Source organism: Mobula hypostoma, chromosome 26, assembly GCF_963921235.1.
Source record: "Mobula hypostoma chromosome 26, sMobHyp1.1, whole genome shotgun sequence".
Classification (NCBI taxonomy): domain Eukaryota; kingdom Metazoa; phylum Chordata; class Chondrichthyes; order Myliobatiformes; family Myliobatidae; genus Mobula; species Mobula hypostoma.
This window is the reverse complement of record NC_086122.1, coordinates 37035501-37060103: the sequence shown is the minus strand read 5'-3', so window position 1 is coordinate 37060103 and position 24603 is coordinate 37035501. Positions and strand designations below refer to the sequence as shown.

Below are 24603 nucleotides of genomic sequence, written 5' to 3'. Positions count from 1 at the left end.
AGTGTTTCTTTTCTTATTTGTCAATAATACAGTCACTTTTGAAGAGTTATACTGCAGATTTATGCTAGTCTTTGGAAATATTTGTGTTTCTTAATTCCATGCTGTCATTTCCCAATAGATATAAATCTATGAATGACCTACTGCTAGGCTGAGTGGAAACTGGATTTGTATATAGAAACCATACAGCAACGACACAGGCAATTCAGTCCAACTCGTCATCTTAGTGAGCTTATTTTCCTTTGCATCTTTCTTCATCTAACTCATCAGCATATTTCCCTTTCCTCAAAATAACATTTGTTCCAATGTACGGGCATCTATATTTCTCTCCTGGAATGTGCTTTGTGGTAGAGGGTTCCATATAGGTGACACCAAATGCCTAAGTGGAGAGTCTACAGAACACTACTGCACAGAGTGAACTAAGCATCCTTGTACATAGAACACAGGCACAGCAAAGTTCAAAGTAAACTTATTATCAAAGCATGTACAGTGTCTTCCCTCCCCACCTCCTTCGAAGTTTTCATGTTTTTATTGTTTTACAACAATGAATCGCAGTGGATTTAATTTGGCTTTTTTGACACTGACCAACAGAAAAATACTCTTTTGTGTCAAAGTGAAAACAGATATCTACAAAGTGATCTAAATTAATTACAAATATAAAACACAAAATAATCGATTGCAGAAGTGTTCACTCCCCTTTAATATGACACACCAAATTATCACTGGCGCAGCCAATTAGTTTTAGAAGTCCTGTAATTAGTTAAATGGAGATCTGCTTTTGCAGACCTGTGTATATTCAAGGTGTTTCAATTGATTGTAGTAAAAATACACCTGATTTGGAAGGTCCAACTGCTGGTGAATGAGTATCCTGGCAAAAACCACACCATGAAGACAAAGGAACACTCTAAGCAACTCTGCAAGAAGATTATTGAAAAGGACAAGTCAGGAGATAGATACAAGAAAATTTCCAAGTCACTGAATCTCCTTTGGAGTACAGCTTAGTCAATCATCAAGAAATGGAAATAATATGGCACAGCTGTTTATCTGCCTAAAGTAGGCCGTCCTCAAAAACTGCGTGATCATGCAGAAGGGGGCTAGTGAGGGAAGCCAGCACGAGACCTATGACAACTCCAGAGGAATTACAAGTTTCAGTGGCTGAGATGGGAGAGACTGCACATACAACAACTGTTGCCCGGGTGCTTCACCACTCATAGCTTTATGGGAGGTTGGTAAAGAGAAAGCCACTATTGAAAAACACACATGAAATCCTGGCTACAGTTTGCCAGAAGATATGTAGGAGACTTTGAAGTCAGCTGGAGGAAGGTTCTATGGTCTGATGAAACCAAAATTGTGCTTTTGGCCATCGGACTAAACACTATGCTTGGCATAAGCTAAACACCACACATCATCAAAAGCACAACAGTGCTATTGTGGTGGCTGCATCATGCTGTGGGGATGCTTCACTGCAGCAGGCCCTGGAAAGCTTGTGAAGGTAGAGGGTAAAATTAATGCAGCAAAATACAGGAAAATCCTGGAGGAAGACCTGATGCAGTCTGCAAGAGAACTGCCACTTGGGAGAAGATTTGTTTTCCAGTAAGACAATGACTCCAAGCATAAAGCTAAAGCTACGCAGGAATAGCTTAAAAACAACAAAGTTAATGTTCTGGAGTGTCCAAGTCATAGTCGAGACCTCAATCCAATTGAGAATTTGTGGCTGTTCACTCATGATCCCCATGCAATCTGACAACCTTGAGCAGTTTTGTAAAGAAGAATGGGAAAAAATTGCAGTGTCCAGACGTGCAAAGCTGATAGAAGCCTATCCATGCAGACTCAGAGCTGAATTGCTGCCAAAGGTCCATCTACTAAATACTGACTTGAAGGGAATGAATACTTAAGCAATCAATTATTTTGTGTTTTATATTTGTAATTAATTTAGATCACTTTGTAGAGATCTGTTTTCACTTTGACACAGAAGAGTATTTTTCTGTTGAGCAGAGTAAAAAAAGCCAAATTAAATCCACTGTGATTCAGTGTTATAAAATAATAAAACATGAAAACTTCCAAGGGGGGGATGAGTACTTTTTATAGGTGCAGTATATGTTTGATTTCAACAATGTGTTTGATATGTTTGATATATGCTTGATTTCAGTGTTTAAGAGAAGTATGGATAGGTACATGTATTGTAGGGGTATGCAGGGCTATGGTACCAGTGCAGGTCGATTGGAGTAGGCAATTTAAATGGTTTGGCATGGACTAGATGGCCCAAAGGGCCTGTTTCTGTGCTGTACTTTTCTATGACTCTTTGAGCCTGTGCCATCATATATTATCTTGAGATTAATTTTCCTGCAGGCATTTACAGGAAATAAAGAAATAGAATAGAATTTAGGAAAAACTGCTCACAAAGACTGGCAAACACCCAACGTGCGAAGTAAGACACTGTGTAAATAATAAAAATAGCTGAATAAATATATAGTTAATGTAGAGAACTCGGGTTGTAGAGCCCTTGAAAGTGAGCCTATAGGTTGTGGATTCAGTTCAAAGTTGAGTTGAGTGAATTTATCCACACTGGTTCAGGAGCCTGATGGTTGAAGGGTAATAACTGTTTCTGAACCTAGTGGTGTGTTAATAAAATAATACTCATTATTACAGATTAAAAAGATTAAAGATTAAAGATTAAGAGATTAAAGATATTAAAAAAGATTAAAGGGATTAAAGATTAGAGATTAAAGATTAGCTTTCTTTGTCACATGTGCATAATTTTCATTAAGTCAGATCAGTGAGGTTTGTGCTGGACAGCCCAGCAGTGATGCCTCTCTTGCACGCCCACAACTCACAAACCCTAACCCTATCTGGTACATTGTTGGAATGTGGGAGGAAACGGGATCACCTAGAGGAAACTCACACTGTCATGGGGAGTGCATACAGGCAGAGGCAGGAACTGACCCTCTGCTGGTGATTGGTGGGGGTGTAATAGTATTACGCTGACCGCTACGCTACCATGCGTTACAATTTACAAATGTAAGTGTACACAAGTATGATTAATTATCTTATAGCCTCTGTTATTTATGCTAAGCAATAATTTGTTAGCATCTCCCAAACCTGTGACCACCACCACAATGGCAAAGGCATCAGGTACATGGAAACACCTCTGAATGTGTTATTTAGATTGAGATTTAGGTTCCTTTAATATCAGAGAATGTATACAGTGTATAGCCCAAAACCCCAGAGAAAGCTCAGAGAATGAATGAGAGAACATTGAAGCCCTCAAAGTTGGTGAACGTCCCTTAAACTATTGGCCAGGATCAGGGAACCTTCTACACAGCAATACCATGGGAATCCCTTTATCACTGAACAAATAGGTGCATCATCCCATTCAGATGGATTGTCGTTGAGCTGACCCAGGTTCTCAGAGTTATACTGCACAGAAATAAGACCTTCAACCCATCATGTAGATGCCTACAGTTGTAATTATCTACATTAATCACACTTACCTACATTTGGTGTGCTGCATCCATGCCTTCATGAATCCAATCAAATCAAGTTTAATTTTCAGTCAGACTGTACATGAATACAGTTGAATGAGACAAAGGTCAGCTCCTCTGAACCCTCTCTAGCCCTTCCACCGGTTTCTGCTACTCCCAGCCAAGCACTGGCTTCTCCTTCTCTGGTCCGTCCGCCCACTTCTCCTTCTCTGGCCTGTCTGCCGGCTTCTCCTTCTCCAACTCATCCGCTGGCTTCCCCTTCACCTGGCTGTCCGCTGGTTTCTCCATCGCCCAGCCAAGCCCACCCACCTGCTTCTCCTTCACCTAACCAAGCGCAATCTTCTCTTTCTCTGACTCGTCGGTCAGCGTCTCCTTCTCCCAGCTGACCACCAGCTTCTCCTTCTCCCAGCTGACCACCAGCTTCTCCTTCACGCAGCCGAGCACCAGCTTCTCCTTCTCTGACCCGACTGCTGGCTTCTCCTTCACCTGGACGAGCACTGGCTTCTACTTCTCCTTCTCCCAGACAAGCATTGCTTTCTCCTTCTTCTTCTCCTGGACGAGCACTGGCTTCTGCTTCTCCTGGATGAGCTCCAGCTTCTAGTTCTCCAACTCATCTGCTGGCTCCTTTGACACCCCAGCTGGAGGCTCCAAACAATGAGTGATGTGTTTGACCTGCTGTACCCATTGTTCTTGGAGTACAGTATAGTCTTAAGATCATAAAAGAACACATTTTCATAAGAGAAATTCACCTTTCATTGGCCCCTGAGAGTCTGCTGTGTTCAAACGCTTCACCATCTTACCAGATGTTCTTCAGGTGAATCAGGTTCTTGTCTTCGTGCTTCTTCAATGTTGTTAGAATACCTTTCCCCATCACCTCACAGACAGCACATGCTAGATTCCAATTACATTGTGTGAAAAAATTCCATCTCCAATCCCCCGTCAGCATCTTACTTCTCACCTTATGCATCTCCCCAGTTGTTTTAGACACCTCTACAACTATGGGTGTCGGGGTGGAAATACATCTCTACCAAAGGATATGTAAGGCGCTCCTTCCTTCCACTAGCCTGCAGGTCACCCTTGGGCAAGGTGTAGCACCTGCTTCGTCCCCACCCCAATCAGGGTCATGTGAAGCCATGGGAGCAGGTGGTGGATGGTCGTATGAGCAGTTGGTGTGTATCACAAATCCTGGTTATGTGACCATTGATGCCAGTTAGACAATCTCTGAAGAGTATTGATAATGGCAGGGGTCACCCATTTTGTAAAGACACTGTCCAGAAGAAGGCAATGGCAAACCACTTCTGCAGAAAAATCAGCTAAGAACAGTTATGATCATGGGACCAAGGTTCTTAACATCTACCTTATCAATTCATCTCATAATCTTGAGCATCTCGATCAGGTTACCAATCAACCTGCCTTTATAACTGAAATGCTCCAATACAGGCATCGTCCTGATGAATCTCCTTTGCACTCTCTCCAGCACAATCACATCCTTCCTATAGCATGACTGTCCAGAACGCCACACAATATACCAAGTGCGATTCAGATAATTTTCCTTAAGTTGTTACATGGTATCTCAAAGTACATTTATTATCAAGGTATGCATATGGCATATAAAACCCTCAGATTTGTCCTCCTGCAGGCAGCCACGAAACAGGGAAACACCATGGAACCTGATCAAAGAAAACATCAAATACCCAATACACAAAAAAAAGAACGAATCGCACAAATGACAAAAGGTGAGTGAACAACACACGGAATGTTAAACATCAAACCACAGAGTCCTTGTTCAGTTTAGTTCAGTTCAGTTTAATTCAGCACTGTGTCGTTGCTTGACTGCAGACTGCAGAGCAACTCAAAACACAATACAGACAGAAAATAGATACAGTACATAGCTCCTGCAACCACATTTCCACATTGGCTGTCTTTCTCTCCACAGATTCTGCTCGACCTACAGAGAATTCCCAATAATTTCCATTTCCATTAAAAGAATCCCACTTCTGAAGAGCAGTTAGGAATTAGTTATAATCTTATGAGTGATGCCTACATCCTGAAAATGAACTGAGGGAAAAATTATTTTGCTTGATTGATGCTGGAGTTCGTGCATCTAATTGTACTTTTCATTTTGCTTGCTTTATCCCTTTATTTATTTAGGCCTTTTTTAGGTCCTAGGGGGGCTGGGTCTCTGTGGGTGGAAGTTAGAAATAGGAAGGGGTCAATAACTCTACTGAGTGTTTTTTATAGACCACCCAATAGTAACAGGGACATCGAAGAACAGATATGGAGACAGATTCTGGAAAGGAGTAATAATAACAGGGTTGTTGTGGTGGGAGATTTTAATTTTCTCAATGTTGATTGGCAGCTGCCTAGAGCAAGGGGTTTAGATGGGGTGGAGTTTGTTAGGTGTGTTCAGGAAGGTTTCCTGACACAATACGTAGAAAAGCCTAAAAGAGGAGAGGCTGTACTTGATCTGGGATTGGGAAATGAACCTGGTCAGGTGTCAGGTCTCTCAGTGGGAGAGCATTTTGGAGATACTGATCACAATTCTATCTCCTTTACCATAGTATTGGAGAGGGATAGGAGCAGAGAAGTTAGGAAAATGTTTAATTGGAGTAAGGGGCAATATGAAGTTATCAGGCAGGAACTTGGAAGCATAAATTGGGAACAGATGTCCTCAGGGAAATGTACAGCAGAAATGTGACAAATGTTCAGCGGATATTTGTGTGGTGTTCTGCATAGGTACATTCCAATGAGACAGGGAAAGGATGATTGGGTTCAGGAACCATGGTGTACAAAGGCTGTTGAAAATCTAGTCAAGAAAAAAAGAAAAGCTTATGAAAGATTCAAAAAGCTAGGTAAAGATAGAGATCTAGAAAATTATAAGGCTAGCAGGAAGGAGTTTAAGAATGAAATTCGGAGAGCTAGAACGGGCCATGAAAAGGCCCTGGTGATCAGGATTAAGGAAAACTCCAAGGCCTTCTTCAAGTATGTGAAGAGCAAAAGGATAAGACATGAGAGAATAGGACCAGTCAAGTGTGACAGTGGAAATGTGTGTATGGAACCAGAGGAGGTGGCAGAGGTTCATAATGAATACTTTGCTTCAGTATTCACTATGGAAAAAGGATCTTGGCGATTGTAGGGATGACTTACAGAGGACTGAAAAGCTTGAACATATAGACATTAAGAAAGGGGATGTGCTGGAGCTTTTGGAAAGCATCAAATTGGATAAGTTACCGGGACAGAACGAGATATACCCTAGGCTACTGTGGGAGGCGAGGGAGGAGATTGCAGAGCCTCTGGCAATGAATCATCAATGGGGATGGGAGAGGTTCCGGATAGTTGGAGGGTTGCAGATGTTGTTCCATTATTCAAGAAAGGAAATAGAGATAGCCCAGGAAATTATAGACCAGTGAGTCTTACTACAGTGGTTGGTAGGTTGAATGTCTGTGAAGAGTAAGGATTTCAGGTTGTATATTGTATATAATCTCTGATATTAAATGAACCATTGAACCATTATGGATGAAGAAGAACCTCATTCGTCTGTATACTTTGTTCTATTGTAGGCAGTAAATTCAAATTGTTGACATTTAGAACAAATTGACAGAATGTTGACACATAAATGTTTGCTCTTCTTCTTTAGAATGAACCTGCTTGTGTACATTACGCCCTAAAACTTGATCTTTCAGTAGACACGATATCTCAGAGCAGTCCAAAGAAGGATGATATATTTGCCACCATGGGCAATGCAGGATAATTAATGAGATATAAATATATGGCTTCTTGTATGGTAATGGGGGGTGGGGAAGGACTGATCCTTGTGTCTTTACCATCTGTTCTTCACTCAGCAAAACTGTTTACTGCATTAAAGCAAGGCTCCTGCAGGCTCTTTAGTGTTGTGCATCTGCTCCTGGACCCCACCACCAACAAGCACTGAAGTTACAGGTGAGGCAGCTGCTGTGTTTTTTGCAAACATTCAGGGTTTCACAGCAACAATGTTCTCAAAATTCAAGTGTGTTTATTTTGGTTGCGGTCCCAACACCTCACGATGCAAACATCATTTGGGCCGTGACACATCTGAAGCAATGAACAGTTTTAGAGTTGGAAAGTGATATTTGGTAGTCTGTTCCCAACTGGTTTCAGGGTGTCACTTGTTAAAGGACGATTAGAGGCCATGGACCAAATGGAGGGAAGGGAAGCAATCACACCTTTGTTGTAAATTACATGTAGATGTCAGTGTGTTTTGGAATGGAGGAGGTTGAACCCAGAGTTATGTGTTGAGGGGTAGGAAGACCTGAGTGCTGTGTCTGAAGTTTGGAGCTGGAGGAAAGGATTGGGTCTGGGGTGAATGGCAGGGATCACTTGTAGTTTTGGTGACCATGGTGGGGAGGAGTGCCATGGTGATTGGAGACTGAGGTCTCCGCTGGAGGTCCCGGGATCTGTGACAGCTTTGGGAGTTTGGTAGTCATGACCTTGGGAGACCTTTTGATGTTGAAGTAAATTCTGGCCCATGACCTCATGACCTTATGCCCAGGACCGACGGATTGAAAAGACAACTGCAGCTTCTGTTTCTTATTGTCTTCTTTCCTCGTCATGGATGCATGCAGATGTCCAACAAACACTGGAAAATTAATAACTGGCCCTATGGCTAAAGGCATTATTCAAAATGCTGTAATCTAGACTAGCATTTCCAAAAATACAATAGTTGTCTTTTAAATTACATTTGGGATAGATCCCAAGTGACCTTGGTGATTTATCTACAGTATCTACAATATTTGGGCTCCATGACATCTGACACCTCACACTGCCTCCTGTTTTTTTTAAAATTTTATTTTTATTTGGATAAGGAGTTCACAATTATCATGTACTTTTTTCACACATATAACCTTTTCCATTTTTTATATGTATAAAACTACAATTATTTATACATTCTTAAGTACACATTGAGATGATATAAAAGCAAAATAAACATTTAAATAGATAATTATGTACTGTGGTAAATCTAACCTATTAGGCTAAGTAATGAAATTAGTTGTTAAGAAAAATGGTAATAATAGTTTCCATACAACCCTTCTGGACCATTTCCACTGGTCCAAAATGTTGCATACAAGCCTATATACCAACCATTGTAGGTGTTTATATCCCAATTTGTTCGTGCTTGTTCCTGCCCGCAGACATAATTATCCAATCCCTATGTACTTATTTACTTAATTTTTTCATTTTTTTTTATCCCTTTCCCAAATCTTTCCCTTTACTTGTGTTAATTCTCTATTTTCCAAAAAAAACAACAACAAACATTTAGACTAGGGGTGCTTACGTTAGCAATATTACTGTGTTGATGAGAAGAGCAATATAAATCATTAGGAGAGTCATCTAAAGTCTGCTCGCATTGGGGTTATATATTCAATCCATTTATTCCAGATTTGATAAAATGTTTCTTTTTGAGTTCTCAGGGAGTAGGTCAACTTTTCCATTTTAAATATTTCCAAGATAATTTCGTACCAATCTTCTAATGTAGGTGGTATTGGATTTAGCCATTTTCTAGTGATTGATTTCTTACTTGCCGCTAAGAGGCCCTGCAGCAACTTTATATCTTCCTTCTGTTCAAGGAACAATACATGCCCCAAATAGAGCGTCTCAAAGTTCAGAGGTATCTGGGACCTAAGTACCTTAACTAATGTTCTATGAATACCTTCCCAAAATAGACTTAATTTAGGGCAATCCGAGAAAATATGAAAATGATTTGCCTCCTTAGAGCCGCACCTTCTCCAACACATCACATTTGTATCTTTATATTTTTCCTGATATGGGGTCTTGAAGTATCTTATAATGTTCTTCCAACAATGTTCTCTCCAAGTCAAAGAATTAGTCGAGGACCATTGAAAGCTGCAGATTTTCCCCCAAGCCTCCTCTGAAAGTACCAACCCCGCTTCTTTCTCTCTCTCCCACTTCTCTTTAATATACAGTGTATTTACATTTTTAGCATGGGAGAGTGCATTATATAGGCGAGAAACTGATTTACTAGGTATTGAACTGCAAGCCGAATTCAGAATCTTGAAAAATTCTAATTCTACTGTTGATAGGTCTGTATATCTACAACTCTGGTTAACATAGTTTCATATTTGAAGGTACCTAAAAAAGTCATTATGTTCTAGGCCATGTTTGTCCTGCAGGATTTGGAAACTTTGTAATACTCTTTTATCTATAAATGAGAGGTAGGTTGTAAGACCGTTCTTTATCCATAGCTCAAATCTTTTATCTCCTCTGTTGGGAAGGAATTCGGTATCATATGCACACCATCTAAAGAGTTTTAGCATGTTATTAAGTCCACATGAATTAACCACCTTCTGCCATACTTTTAATGTAAGATTTATCCAAGCATTATTAAATTTTTCCAACTGGGCCATCAATCCTTTGTCAGCTATTGAGGCCTGAAGAGGAAAACTGTCAACTAATCCAAATTCTATTTCCTTCCATCTAGCCTTATATTCCCTATTACACCAATATAACAGAGGGGTTATCTGTGAGGCATAAAAATAATTTCTCAGGCAAGGAAGAACCATACCTCCTCTTTCCTTCCCTAACTGTAAAGTGTTATATCGAATTCTAGGTTTCCTTCCTTGCCAAATGAAGCGGGAAATCCATTTGTCCCATTCCCTGAATTGATTATCATCCACCTCCACACTGCCTCCTTCTTAATGCTAACAACAGGAATTCTGCAGATGCTGGAAATTCAAGCAACACACATCAAAGTTGCTGGTGAACGCAGCAGGCCAGGCAGCATCTATAGGAAGAGGCGCAGTCGACGTTTCAGGCCGAGACCCTTCGTCAGGACTAACTGAAGGAAGAGTGAGTAAGGGATTTGAAAGCTGGAGGGGGAGGGGGAGATGCAAAATGATAGGAGAAGACAGGAGGAGGAGGGATGGAGCCGAGAGCTGGACAGGTGATAGGCAGAAGGGGATACGAGAGGATCATGGGACAGGAGGTCCGGGAAGAAAGACGGGGGGGGGGTGACCCAGAGGATGGGCAAGAGGTATATTCAGAGGGACAGAGGGAGAAAAAGGAGAGTGAGAGAAAGAATGTGTGCATAAAAAAGAGTAACAGATGGGGTACGAGGGGGAGGTGGGGCCTAGCGGAAGTTAGAGAAGTCAATGTTCATGCCATCAGGTTGGAGGCTACCCATACGGAATATAAGGTGTTGTTCCTCCAACCTGAGTGTGGCTTCATCTTTACAGTAGAGGAGGCCGTGGATAGACATGTCAGAATGGGAATGGGATGTGGAATTAAAATGTGTGGCCACTGGGAGATCCTGCTTTCTCTGGCGGACAGAGCGTAGATGTTCAGCAAAGCGATCTCCCAGTCTGCGTCGGGTCTCGCCAATATATAGGACACATCGGTACCATCGGACGCAGTATATCACCCCAGCCGACTCACAGGTGAAGTGATGCCTCACCTGGAAGGACTGTTTGGGGCCCTGAATGGTGGTAAGGGAGGAAGTGTAAGGGCATGTGTAGCACTTGTTCCGCTTACACGGATAAGTGCCAGGAGGGAGATCAGTGGGGAGGGATGGGGGGGACGAATGGACAAGGGAGTTGTGTAGGGAGCGATCCCTGCGGAATGCAGAGAGAGCGGGGGAGGGAAAGATATGCTTAGTGGTGGGATCCCGTTGGAGGTGGCGGAAGTTATGGAGAATAATATGTTGGACCCGGAGGCTGGTGGGGTGGTAGGTGAGGACCAGGGGAACCCTATTCCTAGTGGGGTGGTGGGAGGATGGAGTGAGAGCAGATGTACGTGAAATGGGGGAGATGCGTTTAAGAGCAGAGTTGATAGTGGAGGAAGGGAAGCCCCTTTCTTTAAAAAAGGAAGACATCTCCCTCGTCCTAGAATGAAAAGCCTCATCCTGAGAGCAGATGCGGCGGAGACGGAGGAATTGCGAGAAGGGGATGGCGTTTTTGCAAGAGACAGGGTGAGAAGAGGAATAGTGCAGATAGCTGTGAGAGTCAGTAGGCTTATAGTAGACATCAGTGGATAAGCTGTTTCCAGAGACAGAGACAGAAAGATCTAGAAAGGGGAGGGAGGTGTCGGAAATGGACCAGGTAAACTTGAGGGCAGGGTGAAAGTTGGAGGCAAAGTTAATAAAGTCAACGAGTTCTGCATGCGTGCAGGAAGCAGCGCCAATGCAGTCGTCGATGTAGCGAAGGAAAAGTGGGGGACAGATACCAGAATAGGCACGGAACATAGATTGTTCCACAAACCCAACAAAAAGGCAGGCATAGCTAGGACCCATACGGGTGCCCATAGCTACACCTTTAGTTTGGAGGAAATGGGAGGAGCAAAAGGAGAAATTATTAAGAGTAAGGACTAATTCTGCTAGACGGAGCAGAGTGGTGGTAGAGGGGAACTGATTAGGTCTGGAATCCAAAAAGAAGCGTAGAGCTTTGAGACCTTCCTGATGGGGGATGGAAGTATATAGGGACTGGACATCCAAGGTGAAAATAAAGCGGTGGGGGCCAGGGAACTTAAAATCATCGAAAAGTTTAAGAGCGTGAGAAGTGTCACGAACATAGGTCGGAAGGGATTGAACAAGGGGTGATAAAACAGTGTCGAGGTATGCAGAAACGAGTTCGGTGGGGCAGGAGCAAGCTGAGACAATAGGTCGGCCAGGACAGGCAGGTTTGTGGATCTTGGGTAGGAGGTAGAAACGGGAAGTGCGGGGTGTGGGAACTATAAGGTTGGTAGCAGTGGATGGGAGATCCCCTGAGCGGATAAAGTCGTTGATAGTGTGGGAGACAATGGCCTGGTGCTCCTTAGTGGGGTCACGATCGAGGGGTAAATAAGAGGAGGTATCCGCGAGTTGTCGCTGTGCCTCGGCAAGGTAGAGGTCAGTACGCCAGACTACAACAGCACCCCCTTTATCAGCGGGTTTAATAATAATGTTAGGATTAGTGCGGAGGGAGTGGAGAGCAGAGCGTTCCGAAGGAGTGAGGTTGGAATGGGGACAAGGTGCGGTGAAGTCGAGACAGTTGATGTCCCGTCGGCAGTTGGCAATAAAGAGATCCAGAGCAGGCAGAAGACCAGAGCGGGGTGTCCATGAAGAAGAGGAGGGTTGAAGACGGGAGAAGGGGTCATCGGTGGGGGTGGAAGAGTCCTTGCCGAAGAAGTAGGCTCGGAGACGGAGACGGCGGAAGAAAAGTTCCGCATCATGGCGAACACGGAACTCGCTGAGGTGTGGGCGAAGGGGAACAAAGGTGAGGCCCTTACTGAGAACAGAGCGCTCTGCCTCCGACAGTTGAAGGTCGGAGGGGATGGTAAAGACCCGGCACGGATGAGAGCTGGGATCAGAGGGGGAAGGGGGGAGGCTGGGGGTGTCAATGGAGAGGGGAGGGTTGGGGTGAGAGGAAGATGGAGCCTCTGAGGGCCCAGGAGTTGACGGTGGGATCTGAGGAAGACGGGGCTGCGGAGTGGTGGTGGGGGAAGGGGAGACGGGAGTCACAACAGCAGCACATAAAGACCCGGCCTGGAGTTCAAGGCTGGAGTCGCAGTTGGTGGTTGCGCGATCGCTGTGAAGGTGTCCATGGTCGTTGCTGGAGTCCGGGTTTTGAATATGTCCTGAGGTGTTGGAGCCGCCGAGATCAATGGCAGGAGCCGCAATTGAAAGTTCATGCCTGCTAGCGTCGGGGCCGGCAGGCTCTGCAGTCCGTAGATGTAAGATCTTGCGATCTTTGCCTAACATGACAAAGTCAAAGAAACGGCGATTGCAGGCGTGGATCCGACGGAGGATGAAATAGCGGGTAGGACCATTACAGACGGCGAAGAAAGTGTCCCGAAGGTGTGGAAGGGTCTGGGATAGGGACACCAAGTACCTCCTCATGGCGGAGAGCGTCGCCTTCAGAGCTCGACGGGAGAAGCGGCGAGAGGCAGAGTCAATGAAATGTGAGTACCTGGGATCCTCCGGTAGCGCTCATGGAGTGAAGTCGCGTTCTTGACTCGCTCCATTACCTCTGAGTTTTTTCTCTCTATGGTCAGCTATACTTTAATTAACTATTAAGGCATCAATTTTTACAATACTTTGAATTAAACTGAATTCTCTGACAATTGGATGGAACTTAGATCTGCTATGTCTAAGAACGGGAAAGACGGCAAGGATGGTAAACCTCCGGTTAAACCGAAAGCTACGGATCTCCCTCCGACTGAATCACCGGTGACTTTGGAAGCTATATCGGAGTTAATTCAGAGGGAAATTTCAACCTCTGTTAGGGAGATGATTCGTACAGAAATTATGGGCTTTGTTAAAGACCTGATTCATATGGAAATCTCAACTAAGTTCCAGAAAATTGCCGATTTAATTGATAAGATGCAAACATGTATTGCGGAACATCAGTCGGCTATATCTGGTCTTCAAAAATCCGCGCAACAAAGTGAGCTTAAGATGGGGAAAGTCGAAGAAACAATTAATGTAATGAAGAAGAAACTTGACTTTTTGACTTTTAAAAACTCTGACTTGGAATCTAGAATGCGACGGCAGAATTTACGAATGATTGGCGTCAGGGAAGCCGTGGAAGCTAACAACCCTATGAAATATTTCTCCCAACTTTTAAAAGATGCATTCCCTACTGTATTTCCTGACCAACCACCGCTACTGGATCGTGTTCACAGAATCCCATCATACTCGTCTAGGTCAGATAGACCTAGGCATGTTATCTTACGTTTTCATTACTTTCAAGATAAGGAGAGACTGTTTCGATTCGCTCGATCTAAAGGTTTCATTGATTTTTCGGATCTTAAGTTCCGATTCGTGGAAGATTTCAGTAAACCAATCTGGGACCAACGGGTCCGTTACAGATCCGTGATGTCGGAATTCTATAAGATGGATTTAAGACCAGCGCTGCTGTACCCTGCACGTCTAAGGATTCGCATGTCAGATGGAGCCCTTCGTTTTTTTGATTCTCCATCGGATGCCCAGAGTTATCTGGATCAACTTTCATCTTCAACATCTTAATTGCCTTTTTTTAATTTTCTCCGTTGATCGGAGGCTGTGAATTGGTTGGTTTTAACTTTTCTGTGCCCTATTTGGGCAGAAAAGTTTACTTTCGATTTCTTAATATGGCTGCTAAACTTTCTTTTTAACTGCGTCATTTCTTTCTTTTCCCAGGGGATTCTGGGTGGTTACTTCCCTTTTGTCATCTTACGTATTTCCTGTGCGGCCTTAAATTTTGTAGTTTTTTTTTAAATTTTATTCTGTTTTGCTTTTTATAATCATTTTATGTTAATAATCCTATTTTTTTTGTTGCTGTGTCTATTCATGAGTTTGAGGTTTATTGTGGTTTTTTTTAATATATACTTTCCGGCTTTTGTTCTGTTCTGTGTGTATTTTAATTGAGCTAACTTTTTTTTACTTATTTTTTACTGTTTTACAATTAGCTGATCCTTTTCATATTTATACCTTTTTTTTAGGGAGCGTATACCGGAAGTCATGGGGGTAGTTTTAGCGCTTGCTTCTTTCTGGCGGGTCTGCTTTAGATTTCGCCTTGGGGTCCTGGGGTGGGGGGCGGTGGGAGGGGCTTCACGTTTTAGTTTGTTTCTCTTTGGGCTATATACATTATTGAAGTATTGGTTACGTCCTTTTCCCCGGTATCTTTTGTATGTTCTGTTTCCTCTCCGGGTCTGTGGGTCGCGCCTATTGTCAATCCTCCTTGTTATGGGTTGACTTTAGGATTTATGGAGTCTATTATTAATTTTGTCTCCTGGAATACTAATGGTCTTAATCATCCTATTAAAAGGAAAAAAGTTTTTAAAGTGTTCCGGAGACTTAAAGCACAAATTTTATTTTTACAAGAGACCCATGTACGGAGGGGGGACAGACTACGTTTTTTCAAATTTTGGAAGGGACAACAATTTCATTCGAACTCCAATGCTAAGATTCGAGGCGTCTCTATCTTTATAGACTCCTCAGTTACTTTTATACAACAGGATATTATCTCTGATCCGAATGGTAGATTTTTATTGGTTAGTGGTTTATTATTTAATAAAAAAGTAGTTTTGGTTAATGTTTATGCTCCTAATATGGATTGTCCGGAATTTTATAAATCATTGTTTGATCAGTTTCCGAATTTGAACGAGTTTTCATTGATTTGGGGCGGAGATCTTAATACCTGTTTATCTCCAGCTTTGGACCGTTCGGCTCCTTTACGGACTTTACCTAATAAATCTGCAAATTTGATTAATTTTTTCCTTTCTGATTCTGGGTCGACGGACATTTGGCGTTTTCTGCATCCTCAGGAAAAAGATTTTTCCTTCTTTTCACATGTTCATCATTCCTATTCAAGAATTGATTATTTTTTCATTGATTCTCGTCTCATTTCTTCAGTGATTAAATGTGATTATGATTCTATAACCATTTCGGATCATGCTCCACTTAAGCTTTCTATTAAAATTATGGCCAATATACCAAACAATAGACAATGGCGTTTTAATTCGCTGTTGCTTCAGGACTCGGACTTTGTTAATTTTATGAATGAACAGATTGAGCTTTTTTTTACAATTAACCATACAGAAGATATTTCGGTTAACACTCTTTGGGACACTTTTAAAGCCTATATTCGGGGTCAGATTATTTCGTATTCCGTTGCTTTGAGGAAGAAACAGAAGCAGGAGGAGATGGTAATTGTGGACAAGATTAAAGAAATTGATAAGAAATATGTTATGGCTCCTTCTGAGGAGCTATACAAACAAAGAACTGAACTTCAAATGGAACACAGTTTACTACTCTCGTCCTCGATTGTAAACCAATTAAAGAAAACAAGAAGTGATTTTTATGTTCACAGTGATAAAATTGGTAAGCTGCTGGCTAATCAATTGAAATCTAATTATGTTAAATCTCAAATCAATCAGATTTATAACCAAAATGATCGATTGATATTGGATCATGTGGGGATTAATCAAACCTTTTGTGATTTTTATTCTTCTTTATACCAATCAGAGTCTCCTCGAGATTCTAAATATATGAATGATTTTTTAGATAAGTTAGACTTCCCTCTGATTTCACAGGATATGTCTTCTTTATTAGATACTTCCATTACAATGGATGAGATTAAGAATGTTATTTTTTCTATGAATCTGGGGAAAGCTCCTGGCCCTGATGGGTTTACCGTTGAATTTTATAAATGTTTTGCTTCTTTATTGATTCCTTGGCTCTATAAGGTTTTTGAGGCTTCTTTGAAACTTGGTAAACTTCCGGAATCTTTTAATAGAGCATCAATTTCTTTAATACTAAAGAAGGACAGTAATATTTCATTAATCACTATTTGTACTCTTAATTCCATTTGTAACACCTCTCCTATAGTTGTATGCTCCTCAACGTCTCTGCTTTTTTTAAGTAGCCAATGTCTAAATTAAGTAGTCTCACTCTGAATTCACAATCCTTCTAGATTTATTATAGTTCAAGTGTTTTATATGATTTAATGGACCAGTGGATATTCTTCACAGCAGGAGACAATCACAATAAATGATATAATTAAGCTGAATGAATAAAGCTGTGTTACAAGGCACTGGTGAAGCCACAAGTGGAGTATTGTGAGGCGATTTGGGCTCCTTATCTTAGAAAGGACGTGCTGACATTGGAGCGGGTTCAAAGGAGGTTCATAAAAATGATTCCAGGATTGAAAGGCTTATCATATGAGGAGCGTTTGATGGTTCTGGGCCTCTACTCACTGGAGTTAGGAAGAATGATGTGAGGACCTCATGGAAACCTATTGAATGTTGAAAGGCCTCGATAGAATGGAGGTGGAGAGGATGTTTCCCTTGGCGGGGGAGTCTAAAGGCTGATTTATACTTCTGCGTCAAATGTACGCCGTAACCTACGCAAGTGGCCTACGTGCGTCGTGGGCATTTATACTTGTACGTTGGTGTGTCTGCGTTGCTCTGCAATTTGTGCATGTCACGTATGCCCATGCAAGGCTTCATGCTCATGGTAGTCTTTCTTGGGGTAAACAAGTTTAAAGCGAGTGTCTTTTTTCGTACAAGTGAAATGTGTCCTCCATAATTTCGGAGGTCTGTAAAGCTTTATGGAAAGCATTGCAGTCAGAGTTCCTTCCCTGTCCCTCAGTCGCCCAATGGGAAGCTATTGCAGCGTAGGAGGAAATGCGATGCTACCAAGCGGACCAATCACAGTTGTTGCGGTCTGCGTTGCCGTGACGCATAGTTACATTTTGGGAGAGGTGCGCGTTAGGCTATGGTGTAGGGTTCGCGGCGACGCCGTACCTATGGCGTCGACTTGACGCAGAAGTATAAATCAGCCTTAAGACGGGAGGGCACAGGCGGCTGTGGAGGTCAAGTCATTGGGTGTATTTAAGGCAGAGTTTGCTAGACTCTGGATTAGTTAGGGCACGAAGGGATACGGGGAGAAGCCAGGTGCTGACAGGGAAAATGGATCAGCCATGATGAAATGTTGGAACAGACTCGATGGGACAAATGGCCTAATTCTGCTCCTGTATGTTAAGGTCTTATGGTCTAATGTAGGCTTAATGAATATGACATGACATTGTCTAAAGTTCAAAGTAAATTTATTATCAAAGTACATTCTGTATATGTCACCATATGCAACCCTGAGATGCATTTTCTTGTGGGCATTCACAATAAGTGCAGGAAACACAGTAGAATCAATGAAAGACCACGCCCTACAGGACGGACAAACAACCAATCTGCAAAAGACAACAAATGTTGCAAGTACGATAAGAAATAATAATAATAACGATCAAGTGGCAAATATCAATCGCCAAAATCTTGCTTTAAAATACAAACTCATAAAAGACACCATATTAATACAAGCCTGATCCAGTTTTAAAGTCAGAGTCCTACAAATTATATTACAACCAACCCATTATTACAGATTGGACAATCTATAAAAACTGACTGGATATAATAGTACAGGATAAACAAGCAAGAACAAAGTACTTAATAGATACAGCCATTCCAAACACAAATAACCTACAGAAATCAATAAGGGAAAAACACCAGAAATAGGCTGAATTAAAAGTGAAAACTGAAAGATTGTGGAACATGAACAGGGTATACATTGTCCCGATAGGAATCTACAACTGGTATCATCCCAAAGTCACTACACAATAGCATTAGACAATTAGGTCTACGTAGCAATATTTATATAAATCTCCAGAAAGCCACAGTACTAAACACCAGTAGGATAGTCTGAAAGCTCCTAGTAATTGAGAAATGAGTGCGCTTGGCTATGCCAATGTAGAGTAACATAACTGGTGGAAATGTATGTAATTCACAACCCCCGACATTGAGTTGGGACCTCACGTTAAAAGGCTGGTCTGACATGGTGATGTAATTAGGTAAAGGGTTTTTAGTGTGCTTCTGTGTTCCGGATTCGGAGTTCAGTAAAATATGTTACAGTCTTTCCTTAAACATAAAAAACCTCACTACATTTTATTTGCAAAAACCTACACGAAAACCTTGAGCTGAGAAAAAATCCCAATAATAATAATAATAAATAAATAAAGAATAAATATCGTGAATATGAGATGAAGAGTCCTTGAAAGTGAGTCCATAAGCTGTGGGAACAGTTCCGTGATGGGGCGAGTGAAGTTGTCCTCTCTGGTTCGAGAGCCTGATAGTTTAGGGGTAATAACTGGTGGTGTGCATCCTGTGGCTCCTGTTCCTCCTTCCAGATGGCAGCAACAAGAAGGGATGACGACCTGGATGGTAGGGGTTCCTGATGATGGATGGTGCTTTCCTGCAACAGCACTCCATGGAAATGTGCTCAGAGATGGGGAGGCTGGGCTGTATCCACCACACATCCATAAAAGTTTGTCAAAGTTTCAGATGACATGCCGAATCATTGCACACTTCTAAGAGAGCAGAGGCACGTCTATGATTTCTTTGTAATGGTACTTACGTGCAGAACCCAAGACAAATCCTCTGACGTGATAACACTGAGGAATTTAAAGTTGCTGACCGTCTCAACCTCTAGTCCCCCACTCGGGACTGGCTCGTAGACCTTCATTTCCTGCTCCTGCTGTCAATAATATTTTGAGGTAATCTCGAATAAGATTGACAAGGGAGAGGCTGTGGATGTTGTGTATTTGGATTTTCAAAAGGCCTTCGATAAGGTGCTGCATATGAGGCTGCTTAATAAGACGAAAGCCCATGGAATTATAGGAAAGATATTGGAATGGGTGGAGCATTGGCTGATAGGCAGAAAGCGAAGGGTGGGAATAAAGGGATCCTATTCTGATTGGTTGCCGGTTACTAGTGGTGTTCCGCAGGGGTCGGTGTTGGGGCCGCTTCTTTTTACCATGTATATCGATGATTTGGATTATGGATTAAATGGTTTTGTGGACAAGTTTACAGATGACACCAAGATAGGTGGAGGAGCAGGAAATGTTGAAGAAACGGAAAGGTTACAGAGAGACTTAGTCAGTTTAGGAGAGTGGGCAAAGAAATGGCAGATGAGATACAACGTTGACAAATGTACGGTTGTACAGTTCGGAAGAAGAAATAATCGGGCAGATTATTATTTAGATGGGGAGAAAATTCAAAAAATCGGAAGTGCAAAGGGACTTGGGGGTCCTCGTGCAAGATACCCTAAAGGTTAACCACCAAGTTGGATTGGCGGTAAGGAAAGTGAATACTATGTTGGCATTCATTTCAAGAGGAATAGTGTATAAGAGTAAGGAGGTGTTGATGAGGCTCTATGCGGCATTAGTGAGACCTCATTTGGAATACTGTGTGCAGTTTTGGGACCCCTGTCTTAGAAAAGATATACTGATGTTGGAGAGAGTTCAGAGAAGATTTACGAGGGTGATTCCTGGAATGCAGGGGCTAACATATGAGGAGCGTCTGTCGGCTCTTGGATTGTATTCATTAGAGTATAGAAGAATGAGAGGGGATCTCATAGAAAAGTTTCGAATGTTGAAAGGGTTGGACAGAGTAGATGTGGAAAGGTTGTTTCCCTTGGTGGGTGAGTCCAGGACAAGAGGCCATAGTCTTAGAATTAGAGGGTACCTAGTTAAAACAGAGATGAGGAGAAATTTTTTTAGCCAGAGGTTCGTGGATTTGTGGAATTCGTTGCCACATATGGCTATGGAGGCCCGATCATTGAGGGTGTTTAAGGAGGAGGTTGACAGGTATCTAATTAGTCAGGGTATCAAGGGATATGGGGAAAAAGCCAGAAACTGGAAATAGATGGGTGAATAGTTTAGCTCATGGGGGAGCTGCGGAGCAAACTCGATGGGCCGAATGGCCTACTTCTGCTCCTTTGTCTTGTGATCTTGTGATCAGCTCCTTGCTGACATTGAGTGAGAGGTTGTTGTTGTCAGCCACATTTTCAATTTCCCTCTGATATGCTAATTCGACATATATTCAACAAGTATGGTGCTGTCATTTTGTTACAAGTACAAGTAGAAGTAAATTTTATTATCAAAGTACATATACATCATAATATACAAAGCCTGAGACTCAATTTCCTGTTCAGCAAATTTACAGAATAGTAACTATAACAGGATCAATGAAAGATCAACCAGAGTGCAGAAGACAACAAACTGTGCAATTACAAATATAAATAAATAGCAATAAGTGATGAGAACATGAAATAACAAGACAAAGAGTCCTTAAAGTGAGATCATTCTTTGTGGGAAACACCTCAATGGATGGGCAAGTTAGTGTAGATAACCGCTTTTATTCAAGAGGCTGATGGGTGAGGGGTAGTAACTATTCTTGAAGCTGGTGGTGTGATTCCTGAGGCTCCCATACCTTCTATCTGATGACAGCAGTGGGAACAGAGCTTGGCCTGGGCGGTGGAGATCCCTGATGATGGATGCTGCTTTCCTGCGACAGCTTTTCATGTAGATATGCTTAATGGTTGGGAGGGCTTTACCCATGATGTACTGGTCCACATCCACTACTTTTAGTTGAGAGTATATCAAAGAACGCCGAGTGTTTTACAATGTCTCATCACAGGCCTTCAGAGAATTTCCTATATATTTCCATTTCCATTTCAAATTTCTGCCTCTGAAGAGCATTTAGAGATAAATGTCAATCTTGTGGGTGATGCCCACATCCTGAGGGAGAGTTTATTATGCTTGATACTGTTGGAGTTTTTGCATCTAATTGCATTTTTCATCTTGCTTGCTTAATCCCTCTATGAATTCAGTTCTTTCCTTCAAAGATTTTCAAACATTGATATGAAATTTATACATGCTATTAAATAGCCCAGCAGGAAAAAATAATGCTGCCCGAAACTCAATTAACTTAACAAAGGCCAACATCCATTGCAAATCCTCCAAAATCACAGATTCTGGAGAATGAACACAAAACTTCATTAGTCTGTATAACTTGGTTCTATAAATTACTTACTTACTGCCCATTATGCCTCTGGTCCTCCCCATCTCTGACAGTGTTTAAGGCTTCCTTCATCATGTCAGCAGCTTCCTCTTGGTTTTCACTACTGTTATTCATGCAAGTCCCAGCTGGAGACCCAGGAATACCGTTGCACTCAGATATAGAGGGATTCGTCATTGCTGTTTCCATAACAGATCTGCCTTACTGGTCAGGGTAGTTAGCCCTGACCTGAACCCCCAAACCTGGAGGAACAGTGGCCCACTTCTAGTCTGGCCTCTACCCTTTGACCTGTTTGGCATGGGTGACCCTACCAAGAGCTAAAGCATAAACCCTGGCTTTAGCCAATGCAGCTCTCTGGATCATGGAGGCATGCAAACAGGACAGGATTGTGGTCCTCTTGGAGGATGGTTCTATTATGGGCAGTAAATCCAGCTGCTTGGCCTTTAGAACAAATTAAGATGGTTGACACATAAATATTAGTTTTTCTTCTAGAATGAACCTGCTTGTGTACGAAAAGCCCTAAAACTTGATCTTTCAGTGGACACGATGTCTTGAAGTAATCCAAAGGATGATGTATCTGCCACCATGGGCAATGCAGGATAACTAATGTGGTATAAATATATGGCTTCTTGTATGGTAATGGGGGGCGGGGGGAAGGAGGGAGGACTGATCCTTGTGTCTTTACCATCTGCTCTTCTCTCAGCAAAACTGTTTACTGCATTAATGCAAGGCTCCTGCAGGCTCTTTAATGTTGTGCATCTGCTCCTGGAACCCACCGCCAATCAGCACTGAAGTGACAGGTGGGGCCGCCACTGTGTTTTGTAAACATTCAATGTTTCACAGTGACAATGGCCTTGAAATTCTGCTTGTGATTCTATCGTCTTACATTGCGGGCTCCATTTGTGCCGGGACACGACTGAATGGGTGATGAACTGTTTTAGAGCTGGAAAGTGTTGCCTGGTAGTCTGTTCCCAACTGGTTTCAGGGCATCACATCTTCAAGGATGACCGGTGGCCATGGACCAAATGGAGGGAAGGGAAGCAATCAAATCCTTGTTGTGAATGACCTGTAGGTGTCTGTGTATTTAGAAATGGAAGAGGTTAGGCCCAGAGTTAGGAGTGGAAGCCCTAGAATGTCCAGTGTCCTGGGGTAAGTGAGGGAGGAAGACAGGATCAGGCCTACTCTATGACAGGTCACAGGGAAAGGGATTCAGGGGTCATGATGGGGAAGAGTGTGAAGGGGACTGTAGATTGAAGCTTGCACTGGTGGCCTCAGGGGCTTGAGCATTTTCAGAATTTTGTCCACGGTTTGTGAGATCTTTGATGCTATGGTAAGTAGTGACCTATGATCTCATGACCTTATGGACAGCCCCAAGGGACTTCATAGTCTTTTGTCCGCCCCATCATGGATGCATACACCTGCCCATCAGACACTGGAAAATTCATCACCTTCTGTATGGCCCAAGGCATCATTAAAAGTGATCTAATCTGAATTGCTGTCTAAAATACAATAGCTTCCTCTTGAATTACATCTGGTTTTTGCTTTCAGACTTTAACAACACTAAAGCCCCTCTCATTCCTGTTTCATTAAAACACCAGGTCTTTGGAATTTAACAGGTCGGTATGTAATCTCCATGGCACGACAAAATCAAAATAAAGGAAGTGATTTAAATGAATGTATAAAATAGTGCTAAATTAAATAATGAATGCATATGACATTTTTCATTGTAAATCAAAGATGACCACATGTTTTAAGCAGAATTACGACGGTGTGGAGAACAGGATGTGGCCTGACCTGTGCCTTTAAGGCCATAAAATCTAATTGGCACAAATAGACCATGTCCCAATAGTAAGTGGATATTCCTCATTATTATGCACAGTCTGAGCTCAGCAGGCTGAAGGGTGTCCTGATTTTCCTGCCATCCTTCAGAATGTCACAAAGGAATTTTTCAAGGTGACTCACAAACTGACAAGGATTTTCCAACTGCTGTTGTTGCTCCCTTTCAGAGAGGAAGACACAGATGGGTCTCAGTGTGGTGTGTTTATGCTCAGCCCAGGGGCACCTCAGCCTTGCTGTGTGAATACAGCTCATTAACATGGCAGTATAAGCAATCGGTTACAGCGACAGTCAGATGCTAATATTGAACTCTCATAAAATCTTCATATTTTGGCTGGAGATGTATTTATCTTGGATATGAGAATTTCATTGTGGATACTTGATCAAAAGGAAAATATTTGCAAGATGTTCAAATGTGAAGTTTTTATTGGATAATTTCAAGTGCGCAGTGTCGCTTCCAAATAATCCAAGCCAATCTCTCTTCCCTCATTTGCCCGTTACACTGCTAGTGTTTAGGGTAGCAATGAAGGTCCTCCATATCTCTGGCAGTGTTCACTACCTTCATCGTGTCAGGAGTTTATTCTTGGTTTTCACCATGGCATGATCCTGGATGGAGACTCGGGAAAACCGTCGCACTCGGATGGAGAATTATTCTTCATCGCTGTTTGACCAGTCAGGATTAGCCCTGAGCTGAACCTTTGAACCTGGAGGACTGGCGGACCGGCGGACCATTCTTAGTCTGGCCTCGAACATTTGACTTGTTTGGCATGGGTGACCCCACCAAGAGCCAAAGTATAAAGCCCTGATTCCAGCCAGTGTAGCTTTCCGGGTCACTGAGGCACACAAGCCTCCAAACCACAACAAGTTCACATATACAGACTAGAGTTATTCAGAGTTAATGTTTCCATTTTTTCTGGAGTTCATTTTTTTCCAT

The 24603-nt window shown here is 42.3% G+C and overlaps 1 protein-coding gene across 3 annotated transcripts in view; it reads left to right on the top strand.

Moving 5' to 3' along the window:
• The first annotated feature begins 12466 nt into the window (after positions 1-12466).
• Positions 12467-24603, top strand: part of LOC134338085 (uncharacterized) — a 37755-nt gene continuing 25618 nt past the window's right edge. Inside the window, exon 1 of one of the 3 annotated variants that reach the window (XR_010016136.1) lies at positions 12467-12721. The gene's annotated coding sequence lies outside the window, so the exon portion shown is untranslated. Of the gene's footprint in view, positions 12722-13273; positions 13407-24603 lie in introns of those variants that run through there. The other 2 variants (XR_010016135.1, XM_063033620.1) reach the window with 2 other exon arrangements.